Genomic DNA, 8,929 nt, shown 5'->3' with positions numbered 1-8,929 from the left:
ATGGGCGCCATAGCTGTCGGCGCGAGCTTAAACTGATGATGTTTGCTGCCTCGAAGCTTCCATGTGGTGAACACGCTCTCTCCATGTTATAGGCACATATTTTCTGGATTAATTCTCAAAATCACTGTAGTGGATGACCACGCGCGCAGACGCTGAAAAATAACAGAGTTATATTATTTAGTTAAATTTAGTTCGCACCTTTAGCGTCACCGGTAAATGCTTACTGCGGGGATCCGACAGTAGATGTATCGCCTCTTCTAAATCTTTGTTTGAGGGTACATCCGAGGTTCTTTCGCGAGAAAGCTCAACATGGGCAACGGACGCCGAACTACATATGACTATAGACGTGGCGTGTTTGTTTTCATGCCTGTGCCATGCGCTCGTATTTTTCTCGTTAGACAGCAAAACACTGCACCTTCGCACTCTTACTCCTGTTGCCACTGCTTGGAAACAGCGCAAGGTCATTATGGTGCTACCGAAATAAACATATTGCGCACAGAAGCGCCACTGCGAAGAAGGTGGCCAATAACGTTGCAGTACTTCATAATTTTCCTCGTCTTTATTGGTGCCAGTATGCACACTGAGATGTCATTTAATTTGTTAGCCACTGTTAACACTTCTTTATTAAATTGTTCAGAAAAAGACGCTCAGAATCTCAAGGAAGCAAAAAAAGAAAAGGAATGCGCAGCGTGGTTGCACATGAATAGTCCGTAAAGGGTATATGTAGCTGTTACTGAATGAAACAGCAACGACGACGACGACGACTGGCCGGTTATCGCGGGCGTCACATGTGCTGTTCGTGTTTGTCGTTCTATTTGTAGAGGTACAGCTAGTACAATTAATGGTGCATATGCGTGCACATTAGGACCAGTTTCTCATGCGTCATGCCAGTGCAAACTTTTGGAAAGCATGGCGAACGCAAGATTAATATGGTAAGTGAGTGAGTAAAAACTTGGTCGAATATAAAGAAAATAAGGCACGATGGTTGGGGCCCCAATTCCAGGGCCCCACTGGCACGAGCGGCTCGCTTGGCTTGGTCCAGAAGAGCCAATTGGCTCTCCCGACCCTCGTCCGCAAGCCATGCATCCCACTGCCTATTCCTCATTAGTGGATGTTGATGTATTATGGGGCTGTCTATGTGCGGAGGCCTCCTGGGGCACTCCTATGTTATGTGTTTTATTGTTGGTGTGTCTGTGCACCACGGGCACTCGTCAGTGAACCTCGTGGGGTGTATTCTGTGTAGGTGGTGCAGGTTTGGGTATGTATTCGTCTGGATACGACGCCAGTCCCTCTCCTGTTGGCTGTTTAAATCGGAGTGAGAATGTCCAAAACGTCTCCGCTCCTGCCTTTGCTGTAGGAGGACGTCACGAGAATTCGGTGGAAGGTCGTCGCTAGGCCATGCCATTTCTAGGACGTTTAATTATCGTGCAATACGATCAGCCCTCGCGTTTCCTGCCAGTCCCTCGTGCGCCGGACACTATATGATAGTGTGGTGCCCTTCTAGTTGATTGCCTAAAATTTTGAGTATTGATTTGGGTGCCGTTTCATTTAGAAACAGGCGGCAAGCCGCTTGTGAGACGGATAATACGACAGCCGAATTGGTTCGGCGCTCGGCGTCCTGAATGGCCAAGGCGATGGCTGCAACCTCTGCCACGCATGCCGATGTGGCTATGAAGGATGCCGTTGTTATGTTGTTTTTACATGTAGAGACTATGGTATATGGTTTGGCATATGCAATATGGTAGTTAGAGCAAAACAGTGTCGAGCACTCGGTACGAGTTCCGGAATGTCCTTTCTGCTCAAGACGTTATGTTGTGCCTAAAGGGGGACGTTTGCTTGCCCTCGCGTAGTCACTGGGGGAGACGCCAGAAAGGCTTTCGACAGCCTTTCACAATCTCCCATCGTCCTGGTCGTACAAGCAATGAGCATCAAAGACAGCAGGTACAATTTCATTGCTGTCTTCCTTGAGGGCCAACCGTTTCAAGACTCAGTTCCGACCATCAGAACCGAGGTGGAGCTCCTCGGGGAGCCGTAATCGCTCCTACTTTATTCAATCCCCATCTTAGAAGTTCTTGGAAAACTAGAAAAATCTATCACAGACACTGAGCATGCGATTGAGGCAGAGGTTGTGAAGCTATGAACTAAGCAAGGTTCCCTGGAGGAGCAAGAGAGGCCTACGTACACCCTTATTAGTTCACACAGACGATATTCACACAGACGATATAGACTGGCAGTAGCGCTAGAAAAAAACGAAGCCGAGTTCGTGGTTATCTACGGTGGAAGCAGGTCCACTTCAAATAACCAAGACAAAACAAGCGTCCTTCTCTCGATCGGAGAGGCACGCATCCTCACAAAGTAAGTCACCCACATACTGCCAATGTTTTTGAGTGAATAGTGTGCAGCCTCAACGTGGTCCAACTGAAGTGCAAGTTACCAAGCATGCCACTCAATTTCTCCAGAGGATCGCCAACACAGTGCAAGGTGTGTCAAAGAAAAAGACACGTGGCACTTTGTGCAGACTTTGGTACATGATTGTATCCTGACGGCGACCCCTTCCACCCAATCATTAAAGCACAGCTGCGCACTCTAGCTAGAGCGCCACGAGGCCAGAGAGGTAATAACCGGACTGACATAGGTCAAGCCACTCTCGGCCCGCAACAGCTTCAATGTGTTGGGTGACATCGCTGAACTCATCGCAACGCACGATATTATCGTGCCTGTTTTGCGCCTCAAGTCCACAAACACAACGAGGATCGCCCTGGCGAAAATTATGTACGACACCTGGACTACCAGTACTTCACTCTACCCCCTTGTATCGCATCCCAATAGCAAGCCGTAAGCCGCTACTGAAAAACATGATGACAAGGTCAAACGGCGAGGAAACAGACGTAAGTCAATCGCAACGATAAAAAGTAGTAGGAACTACGCGAGGGCAATGATTTCTCTGGCAAGGTCCATACAGTTTATGTGGGTGCATCTGCTGAAGGGCAAGAGCAATAGTCAATGTTCACGATGGCTTCGACAAATATCGAAGATGCCGTGTGGAGACGTCGTCCACGGATTTTCGGTACAACTGTTTGCCATTCTGGACTTGGCCAAATTTGCGCTGAATTTGCAGATGGCATATCAGCAATAGATTACAAACATTACTGCAGAGTGTTCATGGATTCGAAAGATGCTTTTCGTGCCTCCTAAGCCACTCACCCATAGTGTTTAAACAACTCCACCTCCACGTGCGCCTTCTTCGTGATGGACGACACGATTGTCACCTACAGCAGATACAGGGTCACGCGGGCATACCAGTAAATAAACTGGCCCGTCGACTAACACGTGCCATGCTACTGCCAGGGCAGTTAAATTCATCCGAACAATTACTGAACCACCTACCTGAAGATATGGAAATGCATAGTGACCGGTACTATTCGATGGAAGTAACAACCCTATATAGCCAGATATCCGCACTACAGCTCTCTCTTCTCTACACTTTCAACATACTGGATATTCCTCCCGTTCCCTCTCAGGCTGCAAACCGCGGGCAGCAGGTTCTGCTCCGGCAGGTACAAATTGGAAGGTACTTTACTCCCTTCCTTGTACAACGTTATTGCAGTAACGAAGACCCTTGTGGCTTCGATCATTCGCATACAGGTACCTGCAGCACACGGGCGGTCCTCGAACACCTATTTTGGGCCTGCCCGCTACGCCATGGCCCTTTACAAAGGGCCATTGCTTAGCACTTGACAGAATGACGACCAACCCTACTCCAGACATATAGGCAATACCGAATCTGTACCGAAGTCTGCGGCCTCCAACTATCACGGACGACCCTGTGGCTCTGGCCACTGACACGAAGCTTCGGGAGTGCCGCTCAGCGCATCGATTCCCACAATGACGTTAATTCTCCACAAATCTTATTCTTGCTTTCCTTCTTATTCCTTCTTCCAAAACCCATTTACCGCAGCCTCCGAAAATTAATAATGTGAATACAGGTTTAAAACAACTACAATGTTTGCATGGCCATTCAGGATTATGTTCCCTTTCTGAAATTATTATTTGGTACTCTTCAAAATTCGTGACGGCAATCGATTTCATATTTCAAATGCCTGAAAATCGTCTTTTTGTTTAAGTCATTCGTTTTACATCACTATTACCAGACTCGTCATATTTAGTACGTCTTTGTTATTTTTGTACTACTAGCGCTTTTTTTTCCTTGCTTCTTCGCCTTTTATGTTTTTTGCCACTAAGTTCGCCGGCCAAGCTGTGGTATTATTATTATTCCGTGCTATTATTGTCCTCCATACCATTGTTTTAAAAACCGTAGCAAATTTTCTCTCCTATCGTAACCCCCTCCCTAAACGTTTTTAATGTCAGTTTCCTTAAAATAAAAAAATAGTTCTGGGTTTTCACGTGCGAAAACCGCAATATGATTATGGGGGTGGGGGACTCCGGTTTAATTTTGACCCGCTGGGGTTCTTTAACGTGCATCAAATGTACGGTAAACGGGTGTTTTTGCATTAGGCCCCCATCGACATGCTGCCTCCGTGTCCGGGATTTGCTCCCGTCCCCTCGGGCTTAGCAGTGTAACACCAAAGCCACTACGCCACCACGGCGGGTCAGTCTCTTTATGATTAACATGTTTAGTGTCGTTTGTACAATTTTCCACTTTTCCCTCGTTTGACAATTTTAAAGCTTTCACCTCAGCTCGTCCTTATCCGCTCGCTTCTTGACCCATCCTTTGTATATAGTCAATAAGCTCCATGTAAAGAGCAGCATCGGAGACAGAAAATATAATTAAATGATGGCTCGAGGCCCATTTGGGGAAGTGCGTAAGGGTAATATGTTTTGCCCACTAGGAAGTTTCACATGTGAAAACGTCAAGTGGACCAACAGGTCCTCAACAGGTCCACAACATGGACCTCGGTAGCGGTCATTGCATCATCGAAGCGGTGATCAAGGCTGCCCGTAACAAAACGAGGACCTTTACGTTCACTGACTGGGACTTGTTCCGAGTCAACCGCTCCGAGCGCGTCCTCAACCAGGATATTGACCTAGACTCTTGGTACGACGAGATAAAAGAGGATAGGGCTAGAGCCACCAAGGAGGTGACAACAGATCTGGAGATGGACAGGACGGACAGTACGCTCGCGCATCTGTTGGAAGCCCAGCAGGCACTGCTCGCGAGATGGAAGACTCAGCGCCATAACAGAAGACCCCCCCCCCCCCCAACGCAAGAAAATTTCCGAAATCAACAAGACGATAGAGGCTCATTGCAAGGTGCTATGCAAGCAGCAATGGGACGAGCTGTGCAACTCGGTGGAGGGCCAGCTCAAGAACGGTAAAAGCTGGAGTCTCCTCAGGCACCTACTGCACGATGGCAACACCAAGTCCAATCAGAAGAGAGCTTTGGCGAAAGCTGTCCATTTGGCCACCGACTCAACTCCAGACGAGGTGGTCACGGAGCAGCTCATAGACAAGTACCTGGCGGCCACGGACGATCCGGTGCCCCGCCCCAATTTCCCGAGTACGAAGGGCGCGACGTGCCATCTATGAACGAGGATTTTACTGTGGCCGAAGTCAAGCGGGTTCTCGCATCCCTCAAAGGCAAATCTGCCCCTGAGCCCGACGGGGTAACCAACAAAATGCTCAAGCATATCGACGACGACTCAATCGAGTTCCTTACACACAAGATGAATGAAATTTGGTGCAGCGGCCTCATCCCCAAGAGCTGGAAAGCGGCCTACACAGTAGTCATAGCCAAGCCAGGTAAGGCGCCGAACATTGACAATATAAGGCCAATCTTTCTGACGTCCTGTGTTGGGAAGATGGCCGAGCACGCCATGCTTAACCGCCTCACTGACCATCTCGAGTCTAACATTGAATACTATACAGACAACATGATTGGCTTTGGGTCGGAGCTCTCGGCTCAGGACGCCATGAGACTGATCAAGCTCCAGATCATTGGCTCCACCTCCGCCGACACTAAGGCAATTCTCGGCTTGGATCTGGAAAAGGCTTTTGACAACATATCGCACGCCTTTATTCTCAAGAGCCTGACAGAGTTTAACGTCGGCAAGCGGGCGTACAATTGCGTGCGCTCCTTCCTTTCCTCAAGGTCCACTAGAATCAAGATTGACGAGTTTTTGACCCACGAAATTCAGCTTGGGCCAAAGGGGGCGGCGATCTCCCCGACGCTGTTCAACATCTCCCTGATCAATCTGTCGAGGGCCTTGAACAAGATCCCGAACATTAACCGCACGATCTACGCGGACGACATTACCATCTGGTGCCCTAGCGGATGTGAGGGTCAGGTCGAGGGAGCTTTGGAAGAGGCCATCGATGTGACGGAGCGGTATCTTATCCCCACCGAGCTAAGGTGCTCGCCCGCTAAATCCGAGCTCTTGCTCTACAAGAAGAGGCCCAGAGGCGGTTCTCACCGGTCCTGGAAGCCAGCAACGGAGAGCCAGATTACGTTATTCACCGGTAAGGGCTCCCCAGTACCGCGGGTAGACACTATCAGGGTCCTAGGAATGTTTATCGAGTCGAATGGGGCCAATGGAGCCGCCTTCAAACGCATTTGCTCCAAGACCGAAAGGGCTCTCAGCCTGATCCGAAGAATCGCCAACAGGTACCACGGAATCAGAGAGGACAATCTGATCCGGATTATCCACGCCTTCGTACTATGCCACCTCACTTATTCAGGGGCTATGCACAACTGGCTCGTGTCGGAGAGCAACAAGATCAATGCCCTAATCAGAAGAGTCTTCAAGCTTGCCCTCAGCCTTCCCGTCCGAACGCACACGAAAGACCTCCTCAATTTGGGAATTCACAACACGTTCGAAGAAATTATTGAAGCCTAAGAGTTTTCTCAGCTTGTCAGACTCTCCGGTACCCCAGCGGGCCGAGCCAAACTTGGCAAGCTGGGACGTAACCCCACGGTCGTCGGTCCCGACGCTGTGAAGCTGCCCAACGACGTAAGATCCAAGATTTCCATACACAGGTTTGCCACGCAATATGCATCCCACCTATAACGAGGGACGCAGACGAGCCAGGGGTAAAGCTCTGCTCGCCAGTGCACGCTTGAACAAGGATAGAACATGCTTCGTAGACGCTGCTTCATACGCTCAAGAAGTCTTCTCCGCAGTGGTCATCGATTGTGATTCCAAAGTCTTCAGCTGCGCTACCGTCCGCACTTCTAGTTCCAGCGTTGCAGAGCAGGTTGATATTGCTCTTGCATTGACGGACAGTGTACATGACACGATTTATTCAGATTCTAAGGCCGCTGTCAGGGGCTTTCAGATGGGAATGGTGGCTCCCCAGGTCCTACGTATCATCCGAAATGCTAAAGACATCAGACATCATTTATTGGCCTGGTTCCCTGCGCACCTTGGAACCATTGAGAGTGCCTCGCTCAACCCCAACGAGGAGGCGCACTCGGCTGCACGAGGTTTGATTGACCGTGGGCCGGGTAACGCGTCCTCTCCTGGGCGACCCGAGCCTCTCTGCTCGTACAACGAGATCTGCAAACATAATTATCTATCAAGAAGACTCCTGCCTTTGCCGCATTCCTCGCTGTGCAGGGCCCAGGCAATCACTCTCAGCCTTCTGCGAACAAGCACTTACCCGAGTCCCGCGGCGCTGCACACATTGTACACTGAGCGGTTCCCAAGCCCGGACTGCCTTCTGTGTGGTGGTAATGCGGGCTTCAAGCATGTCCTGTGGGGCTGCGCCTCTGCCGGTCCCCCTTTCACCCAAGAGGAAATGATGAAGCTCATTAGGGCCCAGGACCAGACCACTCAAATCCTGGCAGTCCAGAGGGCTCGCGAGAGGGCCGTCAGGTTTCACCTAATGGTCCCCGAGTGGGCCTAGCCAGGTGACGTTGAATTTAATCGCGTCTATTGTGGACCAAATAACGTTGTTTCACTCACTCACTCACTCACTCACTCACTCACTCACTCATTCACTCATGCGAATAGCAAACAGGCAAGCACGTGCAGTGTCGGGTGTGACCAAGAACGTTTGCAACGTTGAAAGCAGGATGATAGCGAGGAAAGCGGAAGGAAAGGAAGAAAGGGCTGTGTCAGGGCTATGTATTTCAGGATGAAAAGCTCGACGACGAGGGGCACTACGTTAGTATAAATACTAATATCCGCAATGCATGCCGTCACGGTCTGAGTTTCGGTATTTAAATTTTAGTGTAGAAGAAAAACATTACGACAAACGCAACCGGCGTGAGTATTTTTGAAAATGAGAAAAGGATACGTTCACGTACCTTTTCGTTCTCGAGAACTCCTTTTCTTTTCCTTTCTTCTTTTAGAGGTAACCGGCCACCGTCGATAATAATACATTCGCTAGCACGATTGGCAGCACATGTTCTTACGAACCGCTGTAGTATACCAATTGCTTCGTAAATTTTGGCCAAGCAGATTTCTTTGGGGCGAGTTTTCAAAAGATATCTAAAGATGATCATTGTACAAGCAGGCGAGAAACAAAGAAGCTGAGTGTCAATGGCGATCGCCTTTTACCTACGCCCCGTCATCACAGCCCCTTTCTTGTAGGCATGCACCCTGCTTTGCAGAGTCGTGGTGTCACGTAATTGCGTATATGTCACGCGATCAAAACAATATCTTTTTCGACGTAATGGCTTTTCATGACGCTGCCTCACCGACATTAGTGCCTCTCTCGCGGGGGTGTGGTCGTTTGCGACGCAGATAGGGAGGACGAGGAAATATTTAGCTATGCAGGTGGAGGGCTATTTACTATTCAGCAGACCGACTATAACATACACAACAACGAGAATATAGTATGCATGAAAACTGCATAGCACGTTATCAAGAGTAATTTCTAACAGCCAAAGGCACTGTATAACCTCACCATGCAAAATGCCGTGCTTCAGTGCATTAGTACTTCAGTGCGCTTGAAGCACATTCGCGCT

This window comes from Dermacentor variabilis, chromosome 1 (assembly GCF_050947875.1).
Source record: "Dermacentor variabilis isolate Ectoservices chromosome 1, ASM5094787v1, whole genome shotgun sequence".
Classification (NCBI taxonomy): domain Eukaryota; kingdom Metazoa; phylum Arthropoda; class Arachnida; order Ixodida; family Ixodidae; genus Dermacentor; species Dermacentor variabilis.
The sequence above is the reverse complement of the archived record's forward strand: the minus strand, read 5'-3'. Positions refer to the sequence as shown.